Here is a 12,040-nt window from a genome sequence, read left to right as displayed (position 1 = left end):
CACATCAGAAGGGGTGGAAGATGAGGAAATGTTGGATGGGCAAGGAGGCATGGCTGAGTCAAATAGGAACCTGACTTAATGAAGAGGTGATTAAAGAGCGCAGCCATGTGCTTCTTGTCAGTAACAGCCACATCATCAACTTTAAGGGACATGGGCAGCTCTGAGGAGGGTTTATTCTCCAGGTCTTTAACCGTTTTCCAGAACTTCTTTGGGTTAGACCCACAGAGCGAGAACTACTCCTTAAAGTAACTAACTTAGGCCTTCCGGATAGCCTGAGTGCACTTATTTCTCATTTGCCTGAACGAGAGCCAGTCAGCCTGAGTATGCGTGTTCGGAGTCTTTAGCCAAATGCAATTCTTGAGGTGGAGTAACTCTACAAGGTCACAGTCGAACCAGGGGCTGAACCTGTTTTTAATGATCATTTTCTTTATGGGGACAAAACCACTGAAAATATCAAAAAGGAAGGTCCAAGCATCTTCGACAGAGGGGATCAAGCTGATTCTATACCATTTTACTGATATTTATAGGTTATTATAAAAAGCCAGCAGTGACCTTACACTGAACACACAACCCTCAATCTAAATAAGCATCAGTCCACGGAGTTTATACAAATTATTTTATTAGGTTTCTCAAAACATTGTAAGCCTGTAAAGCTCGAAAGGAACAAACAAACCCATGAAATAAACAAACTTGAACTTAAACAAGTTAACGGTAATGTGGTCACTGAGAAAATTTTGTTTAACAGATCAGTATTTTTCTAAAACAGGTTTTTCCACTAGCATCCATTGGTTAATCAGTTGGACTAATTGATTAATTGATAATTCAGCACAGTCTCACTCCGAGTCCCTTGAGTGCGGAGAAAGAGAGGAGAGAGTGGAGGGTAAGAGCACCCAAGTCATAAACGATGAGTAGGACTGTGAGACTCCTGAAGAACTCATGGGACAGAGAAAAGCACAAGGAAGGATAAACAACAACACAAAAAAACACAGTGCCACACACAATACAGGGCACTAAAATAGCATAGTGGCAAACAAGACAAACTGTCCACACACACACACACACACACACACACACACACACACACACACACACACACACACACACACACACACACACACACACACACACACGCTTATGAACCACCCACAAATCATTCCTTACCTCTAGGTATTCTCCTGGGCACTTTTGTGCAGCCCATGTGTACAGGTCGATGCTTGGCAGAGTGCAGGGTGCAGCAGAGCCCTAGACGGAGTGTAGGGAGACGCTGTACAAACACAGAGCCAGTAGGCCCGCCACCAGGCTGGCCACGTTAGTGTAGGCACAGCCCGTCAGCTGGGGAGGAAGACACAACATGGAAGAAAGAGTAAGCAGAGACAGGAAAATCTCCTGGCCCCAAACATGAAATACGATAAACTTTATTGTTCCTAAGAGAAAAAAGGTATAGGACCTAAATGTTGCTATATAATGGAAGTATCTTCTCATACACGTAATAGGATATATACATTGCACAGTAGCCTATGGGAAACATGTTCAGCCTAACATGTGAGTTGCTTTGCAGGTCGACCCAGGTGGACATTTAAATAATGGAATCTATTAAACCCGGTTAGAGCAGTGTATGCAATGCAACATGTGACTGTTGTAATGACTTACTAGCTGTCTGCTGGGAGACTTCTCACAGGCCAAGGCGAACAACCCTGCCATCACAAACTTTAAAAGAAAGTATAAACAATATCTGTTGTTTCAATTGCTACAGATGTTAAAAAAGAAAACCAAACCATCCAATGATGTACACTATATCACATATAGTTTATGCATAAAATAAACAGAAGCCACATGAAGCTTGGCACCTTAATTGGGGAGGACAGGCTCGTGGTAATGGCTGGAGCGGAATTGGTAGAATGGTATGAAATATATCAAATACATGGTCACCCTTCAATGTTGTGATGCAAAAATATTGGCAAAATGTATTTCTGATAAAATAAAATAAAAAGGTCCTACCGGACATTGTTCATCACGATCAGACGGGATTGTTAAAAGGAAGATATATTGGAGACAACATAAGACAACTACTATAAATAAAGGGAAACTATGAGAATGAGGGAAACCAGGTATAATTTTCATGGCAGATTTTGAGAAAGCATTTTATACAGTCCCTGGATTTTTGAACTCTCTCATAAAATGGGTAAAAGTCATGAACAACAATCCTTTATGTGAATTAATAAATAACAGTTACTCCTCTGAGAACTTTGAATTGTCAAGAGGCATAAAACAAGGTTGCCCTCTGGCAACATACCTATTTATTATGGCCATTGAATGGTAAACACCATTGTGCAATTTTGGAGTCACTTATATTGTAAATAACAATAGAATGTGTTTCTAAACACTTCTGAATTAATGTGGATGCTACCATGATTATGGATAATCCTGAATAAATTGTGAATAATGATGAGTAAGAAAGTTACAGAAACACAAATATCATACCCCCCAAAAAAGTGCTACCCTCCCCTGTTATTATAATGGTGAGAGGTTAGCATGACTTGGGGATATCATATTTGTGAGTCTGTAACATTAATGTAGAAATGTTTCGAAACATATTATATTCTTAAATACAATATACAGTTGAAGTCGGAATTTTACATACACTTATGTTGGAGTCATGAAAACTTGTTTTCAACCACTCCACAAATTTCTTTTAAACTAACTATAGTTTTGGCAAGTCGGTTAGGACATCTACCTTGTGCATGACACAAGTAATTCTATAAACAATTGTTCACTGTATCACAATTTCAGTGGGTCAGACGTTAACATACACTAAGTTGACTGTGCCTTTAAACAGTTTGGAATATTCCAGAAAATGATGTCATGGCTTTAGAAGCTTCTGATCATTTGAGTCAATTGAGTCAATTGGAGGTATACCTGTGGATGTATTTCAAGGCCTACCTTCAAACTCAGTGCCTCGTTGCTTGACATCATGGGAAAATAAAAAGAAATCAGCCAAGACCTCACAAAAAAAATGTAGACCTCCACAAGTCTGGTTCATCCTTGGGAGACATTTCCAAATGCCTGAAGGTACCACCTTCATCTGTAAAAACAATAGTACGCAAGTAAAAACACCATGGGACCACTCAGCCGTCATACCGCTTAGGAAGGAGACGTGTTCTGCCTCCTAGAGATGAACGTACTTTGGTGCGAAAGGTGCAAATCAATCCCAGAACAACAGCAAAGGACCTTGTGAAGCTGCTGGAGGAAACAGGTTCAAAAATATCGATATCCACAGTAAAACGAGTCCTAAATCGACATAACCTGAAAGGCCACTCAACACGGAAGAAGCCACTGCCATAAACCACCATAAAAAAGCCAGACTACAGTTTGCAACTGCACATGGGGACAAAGATTGTACATTTTGGAGAAATGTCCTCTAGTCTGATTAAACAAAAATAGAACTGTTTGGCCATAATGACCATCGTTATGTTTGGAGGAAAAAGGGGGAGGCTTGCAAGCCGAAGAACACCATCCCAACTGTGAAGCATGGGGGTAGCATCATCATGATGTGGGGGTGCTTTGCTGCAGGAGGGTCTTGTGCACCTCACAAAATAGATGGCTTCATGAGGGAGGAAATTTTGGTGGATATATTGAAGCAACATCTCAAGACATCAGTCAGGAAGTTAAAGCTTGGTCGCAAATGGGTCTTCCAAATGGACAATGACCCCAAGCATACTTCCGAATTTGTGGCAAAATGGCTTAAGGACAACAAAGTCAAGGTATTGGAGTGGCCATCACAAAGCCCTGACCTCAATCATAAAGAACATTTGTGGGCAGAACTGAAAAAGCATGTGCGAGCAAGGAGGCCTACAAACCTGACTCAGTTATACCAGCTCAGTCAGGAGGAATGGGCCAAAATTCACCCAACTTATTTTTGGAAGCTTGTGGAAGGCTACCCGAAACGTTTGACCCAAGTTAAACAATTTAAAGGCAATGCTACCAAATACTAATTGAGTGTATGTAAACTTCTGACCCACTGGGAATGTGATGAAAGAAATAAAAGCTGAAATAAATAATTCTCTCTACTATTATTCTGACATTTCACATTCTTAAAAGTGAAAGTGGTGATCATAACTGACCTAAGACAGTTTTTAAAACTCAAATTAAATGTCATGAATTGTGAAAAACAGTTTAAATGTATTTGGCTAAGGTGTATGTGAACTTCCGACTTCAACTGTACATTACGAACCATTAATTTCTATTGAGCACAAAAAAAATCTGAAACAGAACCAAAACAAATAGCGAATATATATAAAAAATTTGTAGAGTCACAAGCTTGATGTAGTAATTGCATGCTATAAATAATTGGACTAAATACTTTCTACTACTTTAATACATGTGCAGTACCATTCAAAAGTTTGGACACAACCACTCATTCCTCACAACCACTCATTCCTTATCCCCCAAAGGAATTATCTTCGGTTAAAGTCACAGCCGTGTATATCCCCCCTCAAGCCGATACCACAATGGCCCTCAAATAACTTCACTGGACTTTATGCAAACTGGAAACCACATATCCCGAGGCCGCATTTATTGTAGCTGGAGATTTTAGGAAAGGCTTCCAAAGTTCTATCAACGCATTGACTGTAATACTTACGCTGCTAAAACACTCGACCACTGCTAGCAGTGCTAAGGACTATTCAACACTGGTCTGAACAATTGGAATCCACGCTTCAAGATTGTTTTGATCACGTGGACTGGGATATGTTCCCGGGTAGCCTCCAATAATAACATGGACGATTATACTGATACGGTGACTGAGTTTATCAGGAGGTGTATAGGAGATGTTGTACCCACTGTGACTATTAAAATCTACTCTAACCAGAAACCTGGACAGATGTTAGCATTCGCGCAAAACTGAAAGTACGAACCACCACAAGGTAACTGGGAATATGGCAGAATACAAACAGTGTAGTTATTCCCTCAGAAAAGCAATCAAACAGGCAAAACATCAGTATAGAGACAAAGTGGAGTTGCAATTCAACGGCTCAGACAATCACGGACTACAAAAGGAAAACCAGCCACGTCGCGGACACCAACGTCTTGCTTTCGGACAATCTAAACACCTTCTTCGCCCGCTTTGAGGATAACCCAGTGCCACCAACGCGGCCCGCTACCAAGGACTGTGGTCTCTCCTTCCCCCGTGGCCAATGTGAGTAAGACATTTAAGCGTGTTAACCCTCGCAAGGCTGCCGGCCCAGACGGCATCCCTAGCCGCGTCCTCAGAGCATGTTTACCGACATTTTCAATCTCTCCCTATCCCAGTCTGCTGTATTCACATGCTTCAAGAATGGCCCCCATTGTTCCTGTACCCAAGAAATCAAAGGTAACTGAACTAAATGACTATCACCCTTTAGCACTGACTCCTTTCATCAAGAAGTGCTTTGAGAGACTAGTCAATTATCATATTTAATGGGAAAACATTTAACGGGAAAACACACTGGTTGATTTGACAGACAAGGAGAAGTGACCTTGCCTCCTACCTGGGTTGGCGCAGAGGAATTTTCTGGCTTGTCACCTCCTCGCCTCCTAGTGGATAGAGAGCAGGTCGGGGAGAAATGACCCTGTTCTCCACAATTGAAGCAGAGGCACAGATTCCTCCTCCTCCTATGCTCTGCCTCAGGCAAATGTGCCGAGCCCACCTCCATCGGCTCTGGCCACGGAGCAGGGGCAGCCATGGGCTCTGAATTCCGCGCAGGTCTTCTTCTGGACCGCAGGAGATTGTGCAACCGGATCACCATGCTGATGAGCTGGTTGAATGGCAGGTTGTCATCACGGCAGGCTAACTCCAGCTGTACCTCCTCCCGCAGTCCGCTGCGGAAAACGGTGACTAGAGCCAACTCGTTCCATCCGGTGGAGGCTGCGATGGTCCGGAACTCCAGGGCGAACTCCGAGGCGGTCCTAGATCCCTGGAGTAGTCGGAGTAGACGCTCACCCTCCTCACGGCCCTCCACAGGATGATCAAACACTGAGTGGAAGAGGAGAGTGAAGCGCTCATAGGACGCGACCTCGGGTCCACCTATCTCCCAGACCGCGGCACCCCAGTCCAGAGCCCGTCCGGTCAGTGCCGAGATGGCAACCCTGTCTCTTCTGGAAACAGTCCCGGCGTAGTGAGCGAGGTACAGGTCACTACGCCTTTCCTGCTGTCTCCATTTCGGGGTTGGTTATTCTGTCACGCGGGTATAAAAGATTTGGAAACAGGCGCAGGAATACACAATAAGGGTTTTTAATACACCCAAAACAAAACACGTATACAACACACTGGGCTGTACCCAAACAAAAGAGCAAGGGTAAACCTTGTTGAACGACATGGGACGATACCCGTAATACACAAAATATGAAGCACGCAGCATAACAGCTGCACCAACTCATAGGTACTCAAATGACCAACGGATATGGGAACAATAACCGACAAAGGCAGAGGGAACAGAGGGCACATATATAACATACTTATCAGGGGAAATGGGAACCAGGGGTGTCTAATCAGACAAGACAGTCCGGGGTTGATGATAATGAATCCCGTTCAGTGAAGCCTAGAAAGCCGGTGACGTAGACCTCCGGAACTGGTGAACAGAATGAGTAGCAGTACCGGGGGTCATCCATGACAGATTTGTTTAACCCCTCTAGGGTATGTGGGACGCTAGCGTCCCACCTGGCCAACATCCAGTGAGATTGCAGAGCGCCAAATTCAAATACAGAAATACTCATTATAAAAATTCAGAAAACAAGACATATTTTACAAAGGTTTAAATATTAACTTCTTGTGAATCCAACCACAGTGTCAGATTAAAAAAATATGTTTTTCTTCAGTAATCCACAGGCTCAAACGCAGTCAAAACAGGCAGACAAAAAAAATCCAAATTGTATCCGTAAAGTTCATAGAAACATGTCAAATGATGTTTATACTCATACCTTGTTGTTGTTGTTGTTGTTTTTAGCCTAAAAGATCTATAATATTTCAACCGGACAACAACGTTGTCAATATAAAAAGTAAACAAGAAAGGCACTCTCTCGGGATTGCGCATGAAAAAGCTCTGTGACACGTCAGGGTCCACTCATTCAGACTGGTCTTACTCCCTCATTTATCAGAATACAAGCCTGAAACAATTTCTAAAGACTTTTTACATCTAGTCGAAGGCATAGGAACTGCAATTTGAGTCCTAAATTACAAAACCAAAAATAAAACTACTTCCTGAATGGATTTTTCTCAGGTTTTCACCTGCCAAATCAGTTCTGTTACACTCAGAAACTATTTTAATAGTTTTGGAAACTTTAGAGTGTTTTCTATCCAAATCTACCAGTTATATGCATATCATATCTTCTGGGCCCGAGTAGCAGGCCGTTTGATTTGGACATGCTTTTCATCCAAAATTCTGAATGCTGCCCCCTACCCTAGAGAATAACTTTTTTGGTTACTACATGATTCCATATGTGCAGTGGTGGAAAAAGTACCCAATTGTCATACATAAAAAAGTCAAAGTAAAAGTCACCCTGTAAAATACTACTTGAGTAAAAGTCTGAAAGTATTTGGTTTTAAATGTACTTAAGTATCAAAAGTAAAATCATTTAAAATGTCTTATATTAAGGAAACCAGACAACACGATTGTCCTGTTTTTTAAATGTACAGATAGCCAGGGTCAACAGTTCAACACTCAGACATAATTTACAAACAAAGCATTTGTGTTTAGTGAGTCTGCCAGATCAGAGGCAGTAGGAATGACTGGGGATGTTTTCTTGATAAGTGCGGGAATTAGCCAATTTTCCTGTCCTGCTAAACATTCAAAATGTAACGAGTACTTTTGGGTGTCAGGGTAAATGTAAGGAGTAAAAAGTACATACTTGTCTTTAGGAATGTAGTGGAGTTAAAGTAATAGTTGTCAGAAATATAAATAGTCAAGTAAAGTACAAATACCCCCAAAAAACTACATAAGTAGTACTTAAATGTATTTTTACTTAAGTACTTTACACCACTGCATATGTGTTATTTCATAGTTTTGATGTCTTCACTATTATTCTACAATGGAGAAAATAGTAAAAAAAAATAAAGAAAAACCCATGAATGAGTAGGTGTGTCCAACCCCCCCCACCCCCTTTCAGTACCTCAGATGTTCAGTTATGGAGTAAAGTCGTCCCTTCTTCTCTTCACCATCATCCAGATCTCCATCTCCTCAACACTCTCTTACATCCTGTACATGGAGAGGAGGCGTTACGGACCATACTCAGTAAGACAGACGGGAAAATACATTTAAAGGGGAATTTCAGTATTTCATTCAATTTACAGTTGTAGATTACAAGGTTACCATGTACATTATATGTATTATTTATTAGGATCCCCATTTAGCAGATACTCTTCCTGGGGTCCAAACAGGGTTAAAATAATTAGATCACAGTAAAACACAACAGCCTACATCAAGAATAAAACAAGAAATCATAAAATACATTATTACTATATTATTACAAATGTACAATATAAAATCCACAATACAGCAACATGACAATGTGCATGTATGTGTGTAGAGCACATGTAGATTACAGATTACAGTGTCTCCTGGCCCATAGACTACTTTCCAGGTTAGGAACCATCTAACATCAAGTTGTAAAACGCTTCCCCTTTAATATTTTGTTCAGCACTGTAATATTCGTTATTATCTGGGGTATTATTGCTTAATTACCGTGATCATATTATTCATGGGGTGTGGTGGGATATATATATTATATACCAAAAAGTTATATTTTGGTTTCATCTGACCATATGACATTCTCCCAATCTTCTTCTGGATCATCCAAATGCTCTCCAGCAAACTTCAGACGGGCCTGGACATGTACTGGCTTAAGCAGGGGGACACGTCTGGCACTGCACAATTTGAGTTCCTGGCGGCGTAGTGTGTTACTGATGGTAGGCTTTGTTACTTTGGTCCCAGCTCTCTGCAGGTCATTTACTAGGTCCCCCCGTGTGGTTCTGGGATTTTTGCTCACCGTTCTTGTGATCATTTTGACCCCAGGGGGTGAGATCTTGCGTGGAGCCCCAGATCGAGGGAGATTATCAGTGGTCTTGTATGTCTTCCTTTTCCTAATAATTGCTCCCACAGTTGATTTCTTCAAACCAAGCTGCTTACCTATTGCAGATTCAGTCTTCCCAGCCTGGTGCAGATCTACAATTTTATTTCTGGTGTTCTTTGACAGCTCTTTGGTCTTGGCCATAGTGGAGTTTGGAGTGTGACTGTTTGAGGTTGTGGACAGGTGTCTTTTATACTGATAACAAGTTCAAACAGGTGCCATTAATACAGGTAACGAGTGGAGGACAGAGGAGCCTTTTAAAGAAGAAGTTACAGGTCTGTGAGAGCCAGAAATCTTGCTTGTTTGTAGATGACCAAATACTTATTTCCCACCATAATTTGCAAATAAATTCATTAAAAACCCTACAATGTATTTTCTGGATTTTTTCCCCTCATTTTGTCTGTCATAGTTGAAGTGTACCTATGATGAAAATTACAGGCCTCTCTCATCTTTTTAAGTGGGATAACTTGCACAATTAGTGGCTGACTAAATACATTTTGTGCCCCACTGTATGCACATTTGTCATTTTGTGCCACCAAAAGAGGCATGTATTCAACGCAATATAGGGCATTGCTACCACCTAGTGGACATTATAAATTGTAAGACAAAAGCAAAAAACAAATCTGGCCATTCATCTCAGGCGCCGTCCAACGGTTGTGTTGGTTGGTTGGTTGGTTGGTTGGTTGGTTGGCACTGGCATCTTGATGAGCAAGCTAGATTGCTACAGGAACAGTTAGGTGTTTAAAAAGTAACGTAATTACAATGAATTAAGTCCATACAATACATATTTGGTGATACTATAGAAAGGTAGCAAGCTACTTTAGTTAGTTCACCCCTATATGTAGAGGGAAGATAGCTAAGTGCTGCAATTAGCTAGCTACCTGAACTTGATGTGCTAGTTTCTAGTAACGTTAGCAGAGTAGTTAGATAGCTTTGGTATTTTACCCATTCTGCGTGTTTATCTTTTGTAATACACACCACCTGTTCTTTGTCACAGCTATAGAGAGAACCCCAGCGAGGGATCTCTGATCAAATGAAAAATGAAAACAAGCATTTCTTATTGGACAAGTTCAGGTAGTCCCTCCCGTATCCTCAAATTTCGGCCCATTTGCTTACATTTCGTGCCTAGTAAATACCGCCCTGATGTACTCAAATGGGGTAGACAGAAGGAGAGATGTGAGGTATAAGAAGTCCTGTGGGCAGTTTAGGGCCACCCTCTGGTAAAAAAACAGGGTCATATTTACTCACTAGGTACTAAACGGAAGCAAACAGGCCGAAATGGTACTATATGAACTTGTCCAATAAGAAACACTTGTTTACGTTTTCCCTTGCACAATGTTTTGAAACGTTTTTCTACAGTGCGACCCTGCTCATCTCAGGGTGGGGTAGGAGAGGTAAAATAGAACTTGATTGAGACTTCACCCAAGCACTGTAGCAACTGGACCGTTATGCCTCCTACGTGTTTTTACTCTACAGTTAGGGTTTCAGCATCATCCTCAACATACCACCACTAAATCTGACAATGGCAATGAATGTCATTTTTCCTAATTCACCTTCAAGTTCGATCTACTCCTCCCACTTACCTCAGCTCTCGTCTTGTGTCCTCTCTCCTGCTCTTCTCTCTTTCCTCTCCTCCCCTCCCACCCAGGAGATAGATATCTGGGGCCAGACTCTGGTGGACGAGGCCCGTGAAGGCAACATGTTGAGGATCACGCGGGCGTTCCACCCCGTCTTCACCGAGCAGCTCACCACTAAGCTGGCCTACCTGACCTGCAAGGCTCACGCCTAGAGGAACAAGTAAAGGAAGAAGACTTTGAAGTGTGTCCTAAATGGCACCCTATACCCTAGTGCACTACTTTTGACCAGGTCCATAGGGAATTAAATCAACACTACTTTTCACCGGGGCCCGGGATAACACTTGAAGTTCATTCAGTTATTTTAGTTATTTTGCGTGTGATAGATATATAAGCCTACTGCTAGTACATTTTAAAAAAAAGTGTCGAACAAATAGACAACGGGAGATGAGGGTATGAAAATAAAGGTTGGTATAAAATACATTTGGGGCTGTCGACTGCCAAATTTGTTTGGTATTTTATTCTGCCTCTATACAACTTTGTATGTGTTGTTTGTTGACAACCTTGTCATTTACTAAGTTTTTTGGAACAGATTCCTTTTGGAACGTTCCACAAATTATACCCACCCGATAGAGGAGGCGCAACCAAGAAGACTAGTAATACGTCGGGACTGCATCAGATCTGTGTAGTTTAAGATCTGAAAATTCAAAACGAAAGGATGTGTGGTTAGAAATAATGATGCAGTTCGTTGGGGTTACAAATAAAATGGTACTGAAATTTATTTCAGTTGAATACGGCTCATACAGGAGTATTGAAATTATATAGTAGATATAATTGAAAAACAGCAGTGAAAAGTACAATTGTGGATATACAGGTGCAGTTGGGTAGAGGAGAAATTAAAACATTAATTCGAAAAAAAAATGGGTTAGATCGCTGGCAAAGACAATGGGATGGAAGTAGTAAAGGAAGACGTTTTTATAGTACAAGGAAATCTGTACTGGAGATGGTGTCATATAATGAGAACAGAAGGGAGGAGGTTATGTTGTGTAGGATGAGATTCGGGCATATGGGATTGAATTTATCTTTTGAAATTGATAGGGGAACATGGTACTGGAATGTGTAATGGCTATATAGGTAGAGGAAACGGTTGAACATGTATTACCATTTTGTGGAATGTGTGTAGGTTGTTTGACAGGGTCAGAGGTTGGACGGGTGTGGGTGGTATTTTGGGTGGGGGTGATGTGAGGTTTGTACAGAGTTATTTTATTAGAAATCCGGGGTTAGTTAAGAGAATATCGTGGCATAGATATGTCTTCACACTCCAGTACAGTAGGTGGCGGTGTATGCACTTGTCAGTTAATTGCGAT

General features: G+C 41.4%; 1 long non-coding RNA gene across 1 annotated transcript; it reads right to left on the bottom strand.

Moving 5' to 3' along the window:
- Window positions 1–599: 599 nt before the first annotated feature.
- On the bottom strand, window positions 600–2,462 carry LOC118362988 (uncharacterized). Its single transcript, XR_004821301.2, has 3 exons — window positions 1,651–2,462; window positions 1,162–1,332; window positions 600–925 (listed from the first exon to the last, which is right to left on the bottom strand). It is a non-coding gene; the product is annotated as an uncharacterized LOC118362988 (long non-coding RNA).
- Window positions 2,463–12,040: the final 9,578 nt, after the last annotated feature.

The sequence above is a fragment of the Oncorhynchus keta genome, chromosome 29, assembly GCF_023373465.1.
Source record: "Oncorhynchus keta strain PuntledgeMale-10-30-2019 chromosome 29, Oket_V2, whole genome shotgun sequence".
In the NCBI taxonomy this organism is placed as follows: Eukaryota; Metazoa; Chordata; class Actinopteri; order Salmoniformes; family Salmonidae; genus Oncorhynchus; species Oncorhynchus keta.
Note: the sequence above shows the minus strand (reverse complement) of the source record. Positions and strands in the feature narration are given on the sequence as shown.